Source organism: Ixodes scapularis, unplaced genomic scaffold, assembly GCF_016920785.2.
Source record: "Ixodes scapularis isolate PalLabHiFi unplaced genomic scaffold, ASM1692078v2 PGA_scaffold1__304_contigs__length_218370807, whole genome shotgun sequence".
Classification (NCBI taxonomy): Eukaryota; Metazoa; Arthropoda; class Arachnida; order Ixodida; family Ixodidae; genus Ixodes; species Ixodes scapularis.
In genome coordinates, this window is record NW_024609846.1 from 131,858,475 (window position 1) to 131,877,889 (window position 19,415).

General features: G+C 43.7%; 1 protein-coding gene across 4 annotated transcripts in view; it reads right to left on the minus strand.

Annotated features, from left to right (window-relative positions):
- Window positions 1-19,415, minus strand: part of LOC8029110 (rap1 GTPase-activating protein 1) — a 223,565-nt gene that overhangs the window by 119,004 nt on the left and 85,146 nt on the right. For all 4 annotated transcript variants that reach the window (XR_003919086.4, XM_042290952.1, XM_040223132.3 and 1 more), the window contains exon 2: window positions 16,294-16,349. The gene's annotated coding sequence lies outside the window, so the exon portion shown is untranslated. The remainder of the gene's footprint in view (window positions 1-16,293; window positions 16,350-19,415) is intronic.

Here is a 19,415-nt window from a genome sequence, read left to right on the forward strand (position 1 = left end):
GACAGATTCGGTTACATCAATGTTAGACTCATGCGACTTAGAGCTACTGGAGACAAGGAGACAAAAACATCGACTGATATTGTTTTTTCAACTCATCCATGGACAAATTAAGATTAATAAGGACAGCTATGTAAAACTACCATGTAAACGAAGTGACCGATTAAATCACAACCTAGCCATTGAGCCGTTCAATGCCCGTGTTGATGTTTTTCGATACTCATTTTTTCCTGATGTGATTGAATCATGGAATACATTGCCTAGTTATATTGTTGACAGGGAAAATGTTCGTGAATTTGAGAGCCTACTTGACGTGTACTATTGTTGTGAAAGATGTTAGGTAATGTGTTTTGTTGTTTTTCCCTCTCTGTAATGACCCTGGCAAAGGGTCAACAGTATTTATAAATAAATAAATAAATAAATTTCACTGCACGGGCGCGATCCCCAGACAAGAGCTGGTGGAAAGCTCGCCTGCGTTTGTTATTCAAAATCCACGTGCTCCGAACCATGCCGAGCTCTCCGATTGGTTGCTCGTATTTCCGAAGACGCCGTCGCCATAGCAACAGCCCGCTCTCGCGGGAATCGGGAGCTTGTGGGACGCAGTAAGTCCTGGTTTTCCCGTACGAGAATGTCGCTTCCCTTCTCTCACTTTAGAAAGCGTCTGTGAATACCAATTTCTCCTCTTCTTACGGTGTTCGTAAGTTCCGAACGTCTCAGCTAAGTTGTCGTAGTCTAAGAAGATCTCGTGAATCTGGCCTCTGGTTTGTGCAGTGATGGTAATTTTGGCTTCTTGATAAGCTCCCCATATACAGAGGAGCCCCTGCATGGGCAGTGGTTGTCTGGAGAGATTTACTGCCCGGAAGAGTGGTTTCTTGTCAATCACACGAAGGCCCTCCTTGAAGACATACGGTAAGGCTGTCAACTCGTCAAACACGTCACCGCCTCTTGTGACAAACACCCGGACCGCGGTAATACTCGTCAGTAGTCAAAATAAAGAATTTTGACTTTGAGCATCCGGTGAAGCGCGCTCTAAGTATTTCGGTTCAATCCTCGCAGTACAGTGGACTGGAGCTGGGAATCGATGCCATAAAGTCGTTTTGTATAGTGAAATGGTGGACTAGAACTAAAGGAGGACACAGGAGCAAATGGTGTTTCGGAGGCAATTTGCCAAGCGCCTAACTCTGGTGACTGGTCTTCAGTATTGAACGTCAATGATGCATTTTTAAATTCTGCTTTTGTGCAACGTCCGCTGTCTCATTACCGGCGTCTTCGAGATTTCTCGGCTTGTCCGGAGCATATGGTCTCATTTTGAGGATGACACATGCGGATAGTCGGCGAGTTAAAGCTGCATCTAAAAAATGTAAGAGGACTTTTCGTTCTTTTATACAGCATACACAGGGTGTTTACCGAAACGCGGGCCCGATCGCTGCTGCAAATAGTACGCCTCGTGCAAAAAAAAAAAAAAAGTTGAGGTAATTTAGGTTTTTGCCAAAGTGTCAATTTAGGAAAATACGTAATGTCCGGTATACATTAAGTTCTTCATTACTTTTGAGCAATTAACTTTTTTAGATTAGTAAGCTGAGGTATGGTTTCAATCAGAGACTTTCTGGGCATCATCGAAAACCACCAAATACGCGCACTTCACAAAAATATAAGGCAGTATTTTACGGCGGTTCAAAAAACGCTCGATTTTGACGCGTTCTCAGGCTTCGGTTTTCTATCAGAGACGATGCGCAAAACCGCGCCATGCAGCGGTCCTGCTTCCCGTGGCCAATACCCGCAACCACCGCGACGCGACGCCTACTGTAGGAGAGAAGGCAGTGTGGCTCGGATCGATGAAATGAAACGCTATGCTGATTTGAATGACACTACAAGAATAAGATTTGATTCTTGAATTCAATTCCGTCATTGCGCGGCAGCGCACAGTAGTTACGAGGTTGGGCCACGGGAAAGCCTGCAGTACTACTGGACCGCAGCCGCGATTTTCCAGAGACAGTGATTATAGCCAACGAGTAACTTATAATCTAATTATACGATCAAACACTAAGAAATGACGGTACTACAAAAGCGAAAGAAAATGTTCAGCCCCTGCATCAGTAATTGTGTTCGAACCCGAAAAGCTGGAGTCGTTAATGATTTTTGGAAAGACGTGTTCATCTAACGGAGCCAGCTATCCATCGCAAATGTCTTTATAGTGGCTTCGAAATTTATTCTGGGTTGAGGCACTCTAGTATACCGAAGGGGACTGTAATACAAAACATAGAAGATACCGGAAAACCAAACATTACAAATTCCGAGGACAAGACAATCCATCGAAAGGTCACAGGTCGATCCGAAGAGGGACAGGAGCCTACAACTCTCTCGCAAGCCACATCGATCGATCCAAGCAATGTTGCCAGATTAGAGCATTTGTTTACATGCCGCAAGCTGGACCACGGCAGTCCCTAATTGGACGACAACAAAAGCCACGCGGGGGATTCTGTTTCCGATTCGGTACTAGATTCCTTTTGTAGTCTAACGCCGAGGCTCCTTCGACGATCAAAGGCTTTTCTGTTGTTCTGGTCACCGATAGTCCGACGACGAGGCCCGCTCGCGACACCGTCCCTTTGTTGGCACACCCGACGCGTTTCCCGGTAGCCGATATTACGGGCGCAAGCTGCGTACACCCGCGCACAGAAGCCGCTGAGCCAACCAAAGCCAATCCAATCCATTCGCGGCGACAGGCAGCAGACGACAAAAACAGGCAAGTATATGTATAGGAGCTTCGTTGCACACACGGAAGTGGGTCTTCGGAGCACCACTTCCGGATATCCTGTTTCCGGGATTCAGGCGACGGACACACACGCGCGCACGCGAGAAGTCGCACGTTGGATAAAAAGAAAATTATCATGCAAAGGAGAAAAAAAGACGGACGACCAAAAGAGAAAAAGAGAGGGAGAGAAATGAGCGATAGCCTTGTGAAGCAGACTCGGAGTTCCGGGAAGTGACACTCGGGTTTCCCTCAGTGCTTCTCCCGGACACCCTTCGAGCTACAGTCAATTTCTTGCAAATCCTCGGAGAGAGCAGTGTTGTGTCCGTTATCGGAAAATAAGTAACGAAATAGCGTTACTCGTTAACTTGCCAAAAGCTAAAGCCACGGTCACGCTGCCAATACACCGTACACAGAAGACAGCAGACACTGTTTGAGGCATATTTCTTCCTTGCATGACAGTCTCACCTTGTTCATACAAAACTTTCTGCAGACATGTGTTCGAAGCATACGTATGTACGGGGCAAACATACGTCGAACCAGACATGTACGTAACGCGCTAATCACTTCTACCTAGTTACTTTTTTCGGCAACGAGTAAGCTCTTTAGTTACTTTTCTAGAAAAAGGGACCGGTAACGCACTTAGGTCTTTTTAAGGACAAGAAACGAATAACGGTATTTCGTTAGTTTTGAAAAATAACGTGTAGACTACCTTAACGGGCGATTTGTCTCCCAGCCGTAGATGAGCAATTTAGCCAGTGCAGTACAACCGCTAGCCTGGGGTCTTTATAACGTGCGCCACGCAGTAGTGATGCACGACCGCACGCCGGTACGATGCTCATTCAGATTGAAACGGGCATTGGAGCGGATTGAAAACAGGATCCCTGGGTTCTCAGCAGCGCCAGCTTTCGCTCCACGTGCTCCGAGAGTGCGCTAGCCAACGCGACCGCCGATACCCCCCTCGTTTTCATTCCAACCTGAGTATGCGTCTATTCCGGCAAAGGCAGATGGGCAACTCGAAAAAACAACTAAATAGTATGAGTATAGCAACGTTTTCCGCGGAACTCGTCGGTCGAACTCTACAGCTGGGAATGTCCTTCACCCAGCGAACACAATAAGGTTTGTTGGTTGAAGCTTCTAGGAATCGTGTACAGACCGAATGCAAACCCGGAGGTGGCCGACACGGGAAGGCACAGAACCCATTGTTAACTTTGAACTTCAGAAGCAGGGAGAACAAAAGAGAGAGAGAGAGAGAGAGAGGGGAATCCCAGATTCGCCAGCTTTTTCTGAAGCACAATCCTGCCGTTCCTTCGAGAACGTCCGTAGAAAACTCTTCAGCGTTGCCGGAGCTGTATTCTCAAGGAAGCGGGAAAACATGACCGATGGAAACTTGGAAAGGCAGCTACTGCTTTAATGTGCAACGACTACTGAAAGCAAAACAATAAATCCTGAAACAAAGGCAGTTGTGTATTTGGCCGTCAATTTAACCAGTAAAGTGACTCTTTCCTTGAGGTAAAGTAGCGCGTTCCTTTTTGAGAATCGGTAGCGAGTAACATATTTAGTTACACTTTGAGATAGTAACGACGAACGGTATTTAGTTACGTTTTTTGGGATAACCTGTACATGTCTGCTTCGAACATGCATAAGGCGAGTTCGCCGCCAATTTTGTCATCAAGTCTGCAGAGAGCACCATGTATTTCCTACGATGTATGGCCAGAGCGTGACTGGAGCTTAACGCGTTACTAAGATTTGTTACCGTCGTAAAAATGTAACGAAGTACCGTTACCGCTGCTTCCTAAAACTAACGAAAGCTGTTTTTGGGTTAGTTGTGCGTTAATTTCAGTTTTAATATTATTATTAGTTGGCATCGAAAAGAAGCGGAAACAAACTTTGACAACAACTGAACTGGAACAGAGCGTTTTCACAATATATTAATTATTCATCAATCTTGTAGAGTACACGCGAGGTGCCGACGGCGCCTTAGCCATTCAAAGAGACCGAAAGCGTAACCAAACGTAACAGGTAACGTAGTTTGATTGATAATCCTGTAACATACTAACGACATTACTTGCTAGTAAATTTCGCGGAACTTAACGACTACGTCGGTACGTCACTGAAACGCCCAAGTCACATCGCTCATACATCAGTAAAAGGACACAGTGTTCGCTGGAGACATGGTCGCAGGATATTCTGGTAACACACTTCAGTCATGTACGAAAAATGTTTGCTACATTCAATTCAATTTTTTACTTTCTTTCAATACGAAAGATGGTTGCTGGGGTATAAGGGTGTTGGAAAGTACAACTTGACGAGGCACCAGCTTCAAGATGGCAGCAGTTCAAGGTCAGCGGCAGGAATAACTTTTTGTAATGCACGGTATTTAACACGCAGATACATAGGTGTACTTTCACACACACACTCACACACAAAATCTTATCACTTACACGTTGGTTAACAAAGCACACAATTGAAACTATTAAATAAATAAATGATGCTCCTAATGCAGAGGGCGGAGTAAACAGCTCATCAAATGACAAATCATGACTGAAAGTTTGCCATTAATACAATGAGTTTAATAGAGATGGAAGAATATATCTGACAAATGCACTGCCATAGTCGGTGCGAGGGGTAGGTATACAGACCATTTTTCACCTTAACGCTCGCGTCAGAAGGCGGTAGTTATGAACGTTTGGTAAGCTTACAACCTTAAATCGTGTAGATAGAGGGCCGTCTGGGAACAGTATGGCACATTAGCGACCACACGTAACGCTTTTTTAATGCAGAATCAGAAGTTTATTTATATTTTGTACGGTGGTGGGACCCCATACTATAGTATGGGGTACCACCACCGTACAAAATATAAATAAACTCTAAGAAAAGCCTGCGCGTCCATAGATGACCGTATACAAAGTGTGATTGAACGAGGCCATGAAAAATTATGAGCATGACAAATGTTGGTAATATTGGGCGGATAATGCGCCTACCTTCTGGCTTTTTGATGGATGCAATCTATGTGTTAATTCCACGATAAAGTGTCTGCAAAGATGACACCCAATATTTTGAAGTTTTTAACTACTTCGATTACGTCGTCAACCAAAGTACGTATATTAAACTGTCATCTTTTTTTGGCGCGGAATAACATGCATTTGGTTTTGTTTGTGTTAACATTTAACCTATTTACATCAGTCCAGAGACAGAGTTGGGAAAGCATACGGTTTGCTAAAGGTTAAATTGCATTACATGTGTAACTCGTAAAATATAATGTAGTGTCATCAGCGTAATATATTACGTTGCAATCAGAAACACAGTACTTGATATCGTTAATAAATTTAGGAAATAGTAGTGGACCTAATACGCTTCCTTGAGGTACTATTGTTTTTATCGGTTTCAGGCACGATAATGAATTATTGATTTTAGTAAACAGTTTGCGCTCAGTCAGGTACAACTTAAATAAGTTAAGCCGCAGTGCCTCGAATGCCTTAGCATTGTAATTTTCGCAAAATAATATTGTGATTAACTAAGTCAAACGCTTTAAAAAAATCAACATATGTCGCTAAAGTAAATAGTTTATTTTCGATATTATTAATTTTAACTCCCTTCTGAGATAAAAGAGCCGATTCTATAGACTCTTACTTTCTGAAATCGCGCTGGCAGTGTGTTACTAGAGAAAAACGGCCCAGATGTCTAGACAGTTGAATTAATATGAAGAACTTTCTCAAAACCCTTAGAAAAATTAGATTATATAGAAATCGGTCAATGGTTCCCCAAAATATTTTGATCGCCACTTTTAAAACTTAATACAACGTGCATAAGTTTCGGAAATATTCCAGAAAACTTTGAAAGATTAAATATATACGTTATCGGTACAGGTACTAAATTAAAATCAAAGTTGATTGGTTGGATGTTCAACGTAAACACTGACGTAACTTCTTGCTCATCTGTTGGGCTAAAAAAAATGAATGATTCTGTTTATTAATATTCTCACAAGGGTCTTGTTGATTTGTCACATCTGGAGTACTGCCAACTAGGTTTACTAAGTAGCCATTAAAAGTGTCCGCGAGAGCCATACCAAACAATTCTTGGCCAAGATGCACAATTTTTGTTAGACGAGGTTTCAGACCGTAAGGTTTTAAGACACGGCTAATATTTTTCCATAGTTTCTCTGGTTCGTTTTTTGTATATCACCGAACATGTTGCAATTGTGCTATATTTTAGTGTTTTTTTTTAATCAGAGAGTTCAGTTTCTATATACCCTAAACTTTTCTAAGTCATCAGCGTCTTTAGATTGAACAAATGTATCGCATAGATATAGGAGGTTATGGTATAGAGGATTATTTATTCATTTTTTAAAGAAATCGCATAGGGCGTTGGTTTTTTCGTTTTCTTTTTCAGGCCCATTTGATTCAATAACTGTAAAGAATTCATTGCGCGCGGTGGACGTTTTTAACGAGTCAATATTAAAAAGGAGATAAAGATATAGTCACTGATATAACGAACTAAGTTATCAAGAGCAGAAAGAAAGTTGATTAGATTGCCAGACAGAGGACGATAAAGCGCACTAAAAACATTGTTTCCGCTGAGTAGCGACGATAATTCGTAAGACTCGTATTGAGTTCGGTAAACTCCGCAATACATGCAAGTCAGGGATTGACTAACGCGCGTCGAAATACCGCCACCAAATTTCCTCTCGTCTCGTCATAAAAAAAAGCTGGTTATTAGGTGAAAGAAAAGTCATGCGAGTCAGAAGTTTATACCACGTTTCAGAAAACATTATAGTACACACAAAAAAAAAAACAAAAAAACTGCATAGTATGCAAGAAAATATAAATTGATCATCAACCTTTGATTGCCAAAAAAAAAAAAAAGGGTACCGCAGTTTGTTTTTTGTTAAATCTACTGCCGAAGGAAAAAAAAAAAAAAAACTCTTCTGGTGTTAGGCATAAATCACGCGGCCGAAAATTTTGTCGCATACGTATGTACATACATAGGTATGCCTCGAGCATGAGTAGGCAGATTTTGTATGGCCGATGTGGAAGGACCGTCATGCGAGGGAGAAACAATAGGGAGTTTTAGGGAACCATTGTTGCACACACGATACGGTATGCGATGGGGCCCTCTGGTGCAAACTGCGGATAAGCGGGTCTTCTGTGACAGCGCATGCGCAGTGCGTACCGGACGGCCCATCATACGAGTAGCGGATGTCCAAAAACGTTTTCCTAAAACTCCTTTGTGTCTGCAGACTGTCTTTTGCACGATTTATATTAGCAGCGTGTGCCAGCTGCTTAGCGCTTTAGCAGTAACGTACGTTACTCGTAACATCTTCATTCCACACTGGAAGGAAGTAACCGCATCTAAATGACCAACACATAAAAAAAAAATTGTAGAATGCCAGCGCTTGGTTTTAACTAAAGCTAAGCGTCCGCGGTGCCCTTTTCGGTGAGAAATTTAAGCCAACGCGCAGACCACGAGTGCGTCAACGTGGCGATATAAATACGTGTTTGCGGCGCAGGTGTTGTAAGACGAATACCCTGTTTGACCTTCCGTTCTTCATATACGGAAGGAGGCGAACACGGATGTATTTCTGCATGTTTGACACTATGACATATTATCCCGGAAGGTCGGAACAAAAACTCATAACGGCATTTATAGGTCTCTAAATCCCGTTCAGCATACACTATACACTCTGTTGAGCACGCAATACCCCCCCCCCCCCCCCCCCCGCCCCTTTATTCTCTCTTTTCAAAACCTTAAAAATCTTTAAATTAAAAAAAAAAAAAATGAAGAGGTTCTAAGGCCTTTTTTAGTGACCGTGAGAAAGGGGTATATCAGTGCCCATAAAACAGCACCGTGGTTTACGTACCACCCCACTAGCATTTACACTTAAAGGGCAACTCCACTCAAAAAGTCGACCCTATCGAAATGACTGATATCGCTTTAGGAGGTCAAAATACGGTCATACCCAAAATATTACGTCAAACCGACGCCGCGTTATCGATTAAAACCAATATTAAAAATGTTCTCCCGGCTCGGTTAGCGGCCCGAAAGCGGGTGAGCAACGCTGGCACCGGGTGAGCTAGTGAAGCAACACTGGGCAATGACGTAGTTCTAGTCCTACGCTCTCGTACGGACGCCGCGAGCGCTTCGTTTCCCGTGGCATTCTGCGATTCCGCTGACGGCACGAGGTGTTTACCACATTATTTTGTGTTTCCCTATTTTTATTAGCCTCCAGGCAGTTCCTTTAACTCCAGCATTGCTTCCGCGACAGCGCGGAAGAGAGCGAAGCGGTGCCGCTCGCTCACGCGCGCGTCGTGGAGCCGGAGAGACTCGCCGTACTCGCGTTGAGCAATGTCGAGCAGGATTTGTAGTGGCCTGGGTTGCACCAAAAACCCTGTGCGCAACCCAGAGATGCGGTTCCACCAGTTCCCAAGAGACCGTAAGAAACACAAGGTGTGGGTCGGTGCCGTTCGCCAGATAGACTTCGGAAGACCGTTGACTCTGAGCTCCAACGCGAAGCTCTGCTCCCAGCACTTTACGTCAGACACCTACACACGGGATCTGAAGCTGCTGACTGTTGCGGATTTCTTCACGAAACACGCGTCTTTGAAGAACGATGCGGTGCCGTCGCTGTTCGCGTACCGTCCGCCGGCTGCTCCAGCACGATCGGCCGGACGCAGCAGGTCGCGGCTGATCTAACTAGCGTGCACATAAAGGCACCTTAGCTTAGCAACTTAGACCACTTGTGGATAGATCTGTCCATATATCTCCCGTTATTTCGTTTTCTCTCGGTCCGCGAGCAAAAAACAAATACAGTCACGCTGCGCCGGCACCGACCGCGTCATATTTATAGCAGTCGGATTCGCTTTTCGGCCGGCAAATTTATAAATACACACTAAAACTTACTACATTTGGTGCATATTAACAAAGTGAAGCGGTAAAAAAAGAAAATGTGCATCTAACCTTCTGTTTTGAAACTCCACGTGCGACTGAGCCGACCTTGTCGGCGCGTCGGCTGAGAAGCGCGGGACCAGAACTAGGTCATGCCGACGACGCGCCACTAGTATCAGTGTTGCCAAGCTGCTTCAACCGGTAGTTTCGGTTTCGCCGTGCCGCGGGAACGATACTTGGATTCGTGATATCTACAAAACTATACACACTACCGAAAAACAAATTATATCTCGTGATTCAGGGCCGCCGGCTTCGACTAAACAGATCATAACCCAAAAATTGTAAAAATGAAGTGGAGTTGCCCTTTAATGTTCAGCAAAATGTTCAGACCTACAAAACGTTTTTCCGCAAGGTAGGAAAATCCTCCTCGCCACCCCTCCCATTTTCCCCTGTCCCACTCTTATGTTGACGGCGGGGGGACTCCTTTGGTTGCTGCATCTTGGGGCCGGATAAGCCGGGAGCTTATCCTGGCTCAGCCGGCCCCAACAAATGGAGTCCCCTCCGCCAAGATAGCAGTGGGAGAGGGGAAAAGGGCAGGGGTGGCGAGGAGGATTTTCCTACCTGGCGGAAAAACGTTTTGTAGGTCGGGCTTTAAGCAACTCAAGGGTGTGGAGAGTCCCGTGCATCTCTTTATCGCTCCGGAGCCAATCAGATGACGGCATTAACCGACGAGAACGCCGAAGAACCAATCATGAACCAGGATACGTAAATAGGCCGTGCCCCCCTCTGTTTCTCAAGCTGTCAGCGGCTATGTAGTCTTTCACAACTTAAGAAATGCCGAGGAAGTATCGTGGTCACGCATAAGGCTTCGTTTTACGGCGCTCTTATCACCCGAAGCAGCAATCTTCATTTGGGTTGCGGAGTGGTGCCAAGATAACGCCTTGCGTCTCTCGGGTTGTCTGTGTAAGTACAGGACTCTGTGATTGGTGCACCGCCGCGTGCAGTGCGGGAAAGTGGACGAGTAGAGTAAGTGAATTTTAGAGTGAATGAAGCTGTACCTCGCTCTTCGCTTCACTCTTAAAAGGAACGTCAGCCCATCTACAAAGTGTCCTTAAAAAAAAAAAAAATATTGCAGAAATAAGCTACGCATGACTGAACGATTTTCCGCCCAAACGTAGCCCTATAGAGGTACACTCTAAAACCGGTCTCTCATAAAAAACGCTGTCCCTCTGATTTTAGAGGGGACAACAATGCTTTCAGGGGGACAGCCCTTTTTAAGAGGGAAATTGAAAAATAAAATAGCAACATCTAGAGGGACACCAACATATTAAGAGAGACCAAGGAAACCGTTTTGTTAGTCCCTCTGAACAGGAAAGACAGACAAAAAGATTCACGCGTGTCCCTTCATATTAAGAGGGGACTGGTCCCTCTTAACTCGACCAATGTAGTTCGGTCAGGAGGAGAGGGGCAGGCGCACTAATCCACGGCAAAGAGTTCGGACGGTGCTAAGGCTTCGCGCCAATTCACGGAGAGCTGGAAACGGTCGTTGCCGGAGAGTCGCAAGCGTCATGCTGCTCGTTTGACTTTTTTCGGGTAAGTAATCCTGTCATATTGGCGCTTTTGTTTTGGGTGCATTGCGGGTGGGAATAACGAGCCATCAATATTTTCACGCTGGCTGTGAGATGCACGAGCTTTGCATGTAGAGTGAGAGTGTTCAGCTGTAGTCCGCGGACGCGGTCGCTTCCTGGATCTGCTCGTTCAGCTAGGACAAAGCGTCGCTAATCGTTTGCCCTGCCGTGAGCCGCAGGGCTGTCTTTCGCACAAAACACTTTTAGCGGGTTAGGGTGTCCTAATGTGTACGCGTCTGTCATAAGCTGGTGATATCAGACCATTTTCTGTCCGACGCTTTTGTCTACTCTTTAATTTCGAACGCGCGATCGTTCTTCTCCCAGCTCGAGCTGCTACCTTTGGCAGTGCTACGCCGGCATTTTATTACCGGCAATTTCCTGGTATTTTATCAGTGAGCGTACACTGTCGGCATCGGGTACTACAAAGGATGGCATCACCCTCCCTAGGGCAAAGCCAACATAAAGGCACCCTAGCTGGGGAAGTCAGTGTTTGTAAGCTTGGCTCGCCGATGTCTTTCTCGGTGTGCACACTAAATGCTTGAGGTTGACCGCCCGAGAGCGTTGATTGACAGAAACAATGTTGGCGATTTTGCGTTTGTTGGCCTTCACAATTCATTACAGCCATTTACACTGCAACGTTATGTTGTAGACATGAAAATTATGAAAATTTTTTTCTCAAGTGGGCGGCGAGCAAAAACCCATAATGTGTGCATGTTTGTGAAAGGGGCAGGGGGATTGGACGGGCACAAAACAAAAAGAAGAAATAAAGGTGTTTTTTTTTCTTCGCGTGTTCGCGTTGCGTCGGCGTCGCGGCGTCTGCGGAAAGGGGGGAAGAGAGTAGCGGTGGCCAGGGAGTACGTTTTTTTTTTTTTTTTTTTTTTTTTGTATTTTGGCGTACTGTTTTGTTCGTTATATTTGACGGTCGTGCCGGCACAGCTACCGGCTTTTATTATTTTTTTTGGGCGCCGACCATGTTTTTGTTTTTGGAGATTTTATTTATGATGTTTATTATGCTCTTTGTTTTCTGTAGCTGGCTGAGTATTTTTTTTTCTGTGTGGTACATCCGCGAAAAATATATAAACAGAAGTTTGCTTTTTTTTTTTCTTTCTTATGCGCTTTAGGGCTAGGTTGACTATGGACGTTAAATGACTGACCGTTATTAACAATCTTGTTTTCAGAGTGAGGCAATGGCAACGAACGTTGACATGAAGGGAATCAGGCGGGGGTTCCGCTCGGATTGCTCGTTTAAAGAGCTCTACCGGGACCCTCTGCACGGTGGAACGCACCACCCTGAATGGTGAGCCTACTGCGGCCACCCGCACACGGTTCACAACGAACTCGGTAATTATTAACTTTCTGTATTCTGGTATGTAGGTAGGCTCTATTAACGTTCTGTTGGCATATGCTCTGCTTCTGAAAAAAAAAAAAAAAAATGAATGGTTTGCGGCGAAATATTTACAGAAATGTAATTTTTTATTTGATTATGTTGCTTTCTAAAACATGCACTAGATCACTTCTGCAGCTTCGAGCCGCAAATACAATCCATGCTTTCCAAAGCACATGGGGCTTCTAAAGTTCATCTACTACTAAATACGTTCTCGTTTTGTCTTGGTAATACAGAAACGATTGATTCTCGTAAATTAATTAAAGCTGCAGTCTATTCTCGTACCAAAAATTAATAGTAGCAGAAGTTACGTCATAAGCTAATGTCACTCGCTATTTCATCGTATACAGATTGGGTTCCGAATCTTTGAACTGTTTGCACTTTATTTTCGCATTTGTTTCCTAGCGCCTGCTTGATAACAGGTGAAAGCGCTTCATTACCTTCATTCTAATTCCCACTCTCTGTATCTAAAGGAAAACAATATGGTCTTTCATTCAGCTAAAGGTGGATGCACAACTTCGGTTCCATAACACGATCGTCACCATGCTGGGAAACCTGTAGGAGGTAAAAGGGGCCTTCTGCGGAGACAACCCAACAACATTCTTGAACATTAAGACCATCCTCCGGTCTCGATTGGCCAGAAGTTCTTTCATCACCTATGGTATGTGAAAAAGCGAATGCAAAAATAGAAATCTAAGTTTGACGCTGACGCAATTTTTTTTTTTTTTAACAATTGCTGCTTGCAGGACGATTTTACCCCTGACGAAAAAGTTCCAAGACCCAAGACTTTCTTCGGTTCGGAGAAAGGGATCGTTTCTGGGAACTGGTCAGTGAAACTCACCGCTAGCACGACTACGGAGGGGGCACTAGTCATGTGCTTATGGGTGTATTACATAACGGGACTCTCCTACCCTATGGCATGTGGACAAACTCTTGGACTCCTCTAGGGGCTGCTCGTTGAAAATAAAGTGTTTCGATTCAGTTTATGTCGGAGCTGGCTTATGGCCGTTCAAAAACAACAGAAATTCTGAGCCTATGCTGATGGCAAGAGACGCCGAATAATTATTTTTTAATGCTATGAAGTAGGTAACTACGCTCTAAAAAAAGCACAGGAATCTACTTTCCCGAGCCAGCACATGGAAAGTCAATCACCGTAGCTCACGGAAGCAGCTCAGCGAATCACGATGCCGAAACATAAGATTAGACCAAAAAAGCCAGTCCGAGTTGTGACATTAACCAATGCAAAACATCACGTTTGTTGTGCTTAATGTCGCAACTCATTTTTTTTTGTATAAACATATGTTTCGGCATCTACATTCGCTGAGCTGCCTCCGAGAGTTATGGTGATTGTCTTTCCAAGTGTTGTGCGGGAAAGTAGACGCACGGGCTTTTTTTTAGAATGTACTTTTCTTTTTGTGTTATCCGCTAAAAAAACTTTTTTTTTCCAGCACGATTGTATTGTTATTGTTTATGATAGGCAAAATGAGTCACTCTGCAGCACGAAATTTTTTGTGTGATAGTTTCCAAGAAACGCCGATTTCTGGCGTCGTTCTAAGTCTTTTTTATTCGTAAAAGCTACCAGAACATAGTTATAGAATTATTATTTTGATAAAGACATATTAAAATATTTTCTTGTGTCATGGCAAATAAAACAGTGTTTACTCTTAAAGATTGTTACTGTTTTCTTTAACACATTGATTCCGTTTATCAAACGAGATATACAGATCAAATTTCAATTATGCTACGCAGCACAGAATAACTTTGGTTAAACAATATCAGCGAAAGTGCGAGAAGTGCAGTGCAGCATGTCAGCTTACACACAAAACACGAAGGAGCAGAAATTGTACGATACAATAACAGAGGTAACTTAAAGCCGGGGTCACGCTGCTTATACATCATACAAAATACATTCTGCAGACATGTTCCCATGCGAGTCACCGCGACATCCGTGCTTTATATGTCACGTGACAAAGTAACCTCTTGATTTGGTTACCTCGTGGCGTACGGAGTGCGGATGTCGAGGCGACTCGTTTCGGAACATGTCTGCAGAATGTATTTTGTTTGAAGTATAAGCAGCGTGACCCCGACTTAAGGGGGACTATACCCCTGCATTTTAAGCGGGCCACCGTCCCTCCAAATTTAAGGAAGAAAATATCTAAAAACTGTCCCTCTTACTAAGGGACTCTGACCTCAAATTTAAGGGAGACGCCGCCTCGCTTACTTTAAGAGGGGTGGTGTCTCACTTAATTAAGAGGGAGCATCTCCATGTAATATTAAGAGGTCTGTCGCCCCCCTTAAAGTTAAGTGGGAAAAAATCGAAGAAATGTCCCTCTTACTAAGTGGGACCGGGCTTAGAGTGTACGAATCAGATGCCAAAGTTTAAACACTAATCGTTATTTTAACCGAAAATTATAACTGATTCCCTGAAATTTTCAATGGGAAAATGGCGGCCGACAAAGCTCTCGAATATATGGAGCTTTATGGCGCCAGCTACCAAAAATGGGCAGAAGTGAGCCCGACCTTCCCATTGAAACTTTTAGAAAATCACCTATACTTTTGAACAAGAAATATGGTTAATGCTGAAACTTTGGCAACTGATTCTGACCTCTACACTTTCAGAAGGTAGAGGTGGTGTAGGGAGGTAAACCCCTTGTCTCATGTGTTATACCCCAAAACTACATTTCGACGTTCAGTCTACTGACTTCGAGCTGGCGATACCAATTTTTACGAGCGGCTTGATAGCTGTTGGATATAACGCACTAAATAGCTAATGTGCGCATCAAAAACTTAATTAAAAAAAAAAGAAAGAAAACACTGCGGTTTTGCAGCAGGGCCAAAATTACCTTGTCTTGCCTTGTAGCCTTTAATGAGTGCATTAGCTATTTTAATAAGTTGTATCACTCGACTATCAAGCCGTTCGTGAAAGTTGGTACTGTCGGTTCGATGTCGGTGGACTGAACGTCGAATTGTTGTTTTGGGGTGTTACATATGGGACAAAGGGGTGTACCCCCTACACTCCCTATTTCTCAGAGTGTATAGCGCTACATTTGGGCTTAGAATTAACCTTTCGGCGATGCATACATTATTTTGGCTGTAAAAAACAAAAAAAGAAAAAAGAAAAATGAAAATTTTTTGAGGGGATGTTTTGTACTTTACCCCCTTACAGCATGGAAAGACAATCACAGCAATCTCTACTCGGGGAATGACAGTGCCTAAAATACTAACAAAATAACGTATTCGGTGAGACACACAGAGGTGATCAAGCATCTAATTTTTGGACGCATGCGTCACTTTCAGTGTCACTTACGCTCTAAAAAATGCCCGTCCGTCTACCTTCCCGCACAACACTCGGAGAGCTAATCACCGCAACCTACGCAGGCAGCTCAGCGAATAACGATGCCGAAACATGTGTTTAGACCAAAAAAACGCAGTTGGAGTTCTGACATCAGGCAATGCAAGCGTGACGTTTTGCATCGCTTAGTGTCACAACTCACACTGCGTTTTTCGGTCTAAACATATGTTTCGGCATCGTCATTCGCTGAGCTGCCTCCGTAAGTTAAGGTGATTGGCTCTCCGAGTGTTGTGCGGGAAAGTAGACGCATAGGCTTTTTTTAGAATGTATTGTAGACTTCATTTTTAGGTCTACTCACGTTTACTTGCTGATTTCCCTCCGTGAAGGCATGCAGAGGTTCGCTCTCCGGATGCGCTGCGTGAAAATAGAGGCACGAATGCTTTCAGTGTTCTTTAGTTGTCTTTTTAGCTCACTTTAGTTTGAAGCCATGGCAGACATGTACAAGTTACTAAAACAAAGTAATTAGGTTAAGTTACTGAGTAGTGGCCCCAAAAGTAATTTGATTGCAGCACAAATTACTGAAATGGAAAGTAATTGAGCAAATTACTAACAACCGTAATAAAGTAGCGAGTTACTTCTGAAGTTACTATTATATTATTTTATAGCGACAACAAAGTACATAGGTTTTGATCCGTTAGCGAAATTACGCTAGCCAAATATAAAGCGGCTTATGTTTTCACACAAATGCTTTAATTGCTGGTTCCGCTTGTGCGTGCCCAATTGTTTTGTACTTTTTTTTTTTTTTGGTCAGTGATTTATTGCGGATGTATCATTTCTACTTTGAGGTTTATAGCACTGCCTGAGCTTGATTTTGTAGACAGTGTTTGCTTGTTTACGGTGTTGTGTAAAGTACATCTAACAAATACTTGAAGTAAAGTAAAAGTGAATTAGAGGTTATGTGCTTCAAGTAAAGTAGTAAGTACACCGGACGCAATGTACTTGATATAAAGTACTATAAACACAATGCAGATGTAAAGTACTATAAACACTATGTATTTGATGTAAGATACTATAAATACAATGTATTTTCAAAGTAAAGTACAAGTAGTTTTTAACACTATATTTCATGATGCCCTGTTTCATGATACGGTGTTCTTTAATTTTTAACTGGTATTGCGCCATTATCGGAGGTGCACCAGCTTTTTTTTTTTTCGGATATGGCGGAAAATATTGAATAAAGTCAAGTCGCCATAGTAGTTGTTTTGCTCTTGCTGACGAACCATTCAGCACAATCAGCTCATAAGGCACTCATTTGTATCGGTGTTATAGCCGCCATTACTTCACTCAGAGAAAAGACCGAATGACGTCTCGAAAGGCGATGGCGTTTTTTCACAAAAGGACACTCCATTTTTTTTTTTTTTTAAAGTTTAGGGAATGTATTTTGAAGTCAGGAATTGCACTTTCCGCAGAAAGTTCCAGAAAAAAAATACATTATAAAGTGAAAGCGCATGCTCGGAGAATGTACTTCAAGTAAAGTACAAGTTTTCTAAACCTACTTGAAGTACTTCAAGTACCATGTACTTAAAGTACTTCCCAACACTCCTTTTTTTTTTTTATCTAAAAACGTTAGGGGAATTACTAAGGTTTCTCGAACGATCTTCAAATCTTGGAAGACTTGCATATTCTGAGTTTTCGGAGGAAAGGCAACGCAAAGAGGTCACATTTGCGTTGCCCTTTAGCACGCGATTCTTCGAGTACAGCACAAACGACGGGAGCACCAGATGAGCTCCAGAGCGGGTGCTTTTTTTGTTGCCTCCTTTGAGTGAGGATGCAGCGCGTACATCTGTAGTGGGCGACAATTCTTACGTGGGGAAAAAGCTGAGACAAGCCCTTTCTTAAAAAAAAAAAAAATACGTCAAGCGCTCGCCTCTTTGAGCTTCGGGACACAAAGAAACGTCAGTCTTCGGCGCTAATCCCGCAGTTAAGGCCCGTTCACACTCTTGCAACCGACTACGACCGAGAGAGACCAGACCGGTTTTTAAGCCTCTTGCGATCTCTTAGGACCAGCTCCGCTGCCGCGCATCCGGTCCTAAGAAGTCGCAAAAGGCTTAAAAACCGGTCTGGTCTCACTCGGTCGTACTGGGTTGCAAGAGTGTGAACGGGCCTTTACTCGGCTTCACTTGCGACGTGTATGACCGTTCCCCGCGCCTCGCAGCAGGGATTGTACGGTTGGGAGCTCGTGAAAATATTAGGGGGTTTCGGACCCTCCAAACCACTCTCCCTCCCGGCCTACGTCACATCCTTCCCTCTCTTTGCAAATATCAGCTGATCTTCCAACATATCATCTTTTTTTTTTTTTGCAGGAATGTTAGTTGATAAGCAAAACAACCACTAAAATTCGAAAGTAATCTGTAATTTCAGTAGGATTAAGTTACTCGGAAAAAGTAATTAAAGTAAACTACTGATTACCGAAATAAAAATTTAATTGAAACTTACTAACGTACTCGGAAAAGTAGTTAAACTACAGTACCTTGAGTACAGCAGTTGAGCTACGTTCAAGTCTGAGCCACGGTCAAGCGGCTCATATATACGTATCACACAAAAGACACGGCGTTCGCCGAGGACATGACGACATGATAATCTGCGGACACACCTAACGCGTGGTCGGAACACGTTTGCGTAATACATATATGCATGCGCATGTGCGAGTCTTCTGCGGTAGCGCATGCGCAGTTCGTACCGGAGGGACAATCGTACCGTATCGGACGAGCAAGAACGGTTCCCTAAAACTCTCTACTGTCTGCAGACTGTTTTTTGCACGATGAATTAGCGGTGTGACGGCGGCTGGCCACCACTTCGCACGCTCGTATGACTCGCGGTTCGCGTAGGTCGCCCGGTCGAGACGACAAGATATGCAACGTCACGATAGTCCAGGGGTTCGCGGAGACGAACTATAATACATTGCATTCTGAATTCCGGGCGTCTGCGCGTGCGACGCGTTGCCCAGCCTTGGGTGTCGGGTCGAGTTGCCCGTTGTGCAAGCGCGACGAAATGCGGGCGGCGAAGCGGTGTAGAAATATGAAACGGTCGCCATATTCTATATTTAAAGTTCAAGCGAGACACCGTATATGCCGCATTCCGGTTTAAAGGAGAGTCGAGTCGTCGGGAAATGAAAGCGTGGAATATACAACGACAAAGATGGACAAACACGTATAGTATGTCTTCGTCTGGGGATGTTTCCAGGTTTCACAAGCTAGCGCTGACGAATTGTGAGAGGCGGTTAGTTGTCAAGGGACGTTGGTAAATAGGAAAATTGCAAGATTTGTCCGATAAGCAGAGTGGCTAAATAATATTATTAATAAAAAAATTATCATTAATTGTAAAAAAAACATGTTACGATTAAACCCGCGGTCTACGGTGAAGTTAAAAATGTTTTATCATTGCAAACATTTTCGCGGGACACAGGTCTAATAATGTATA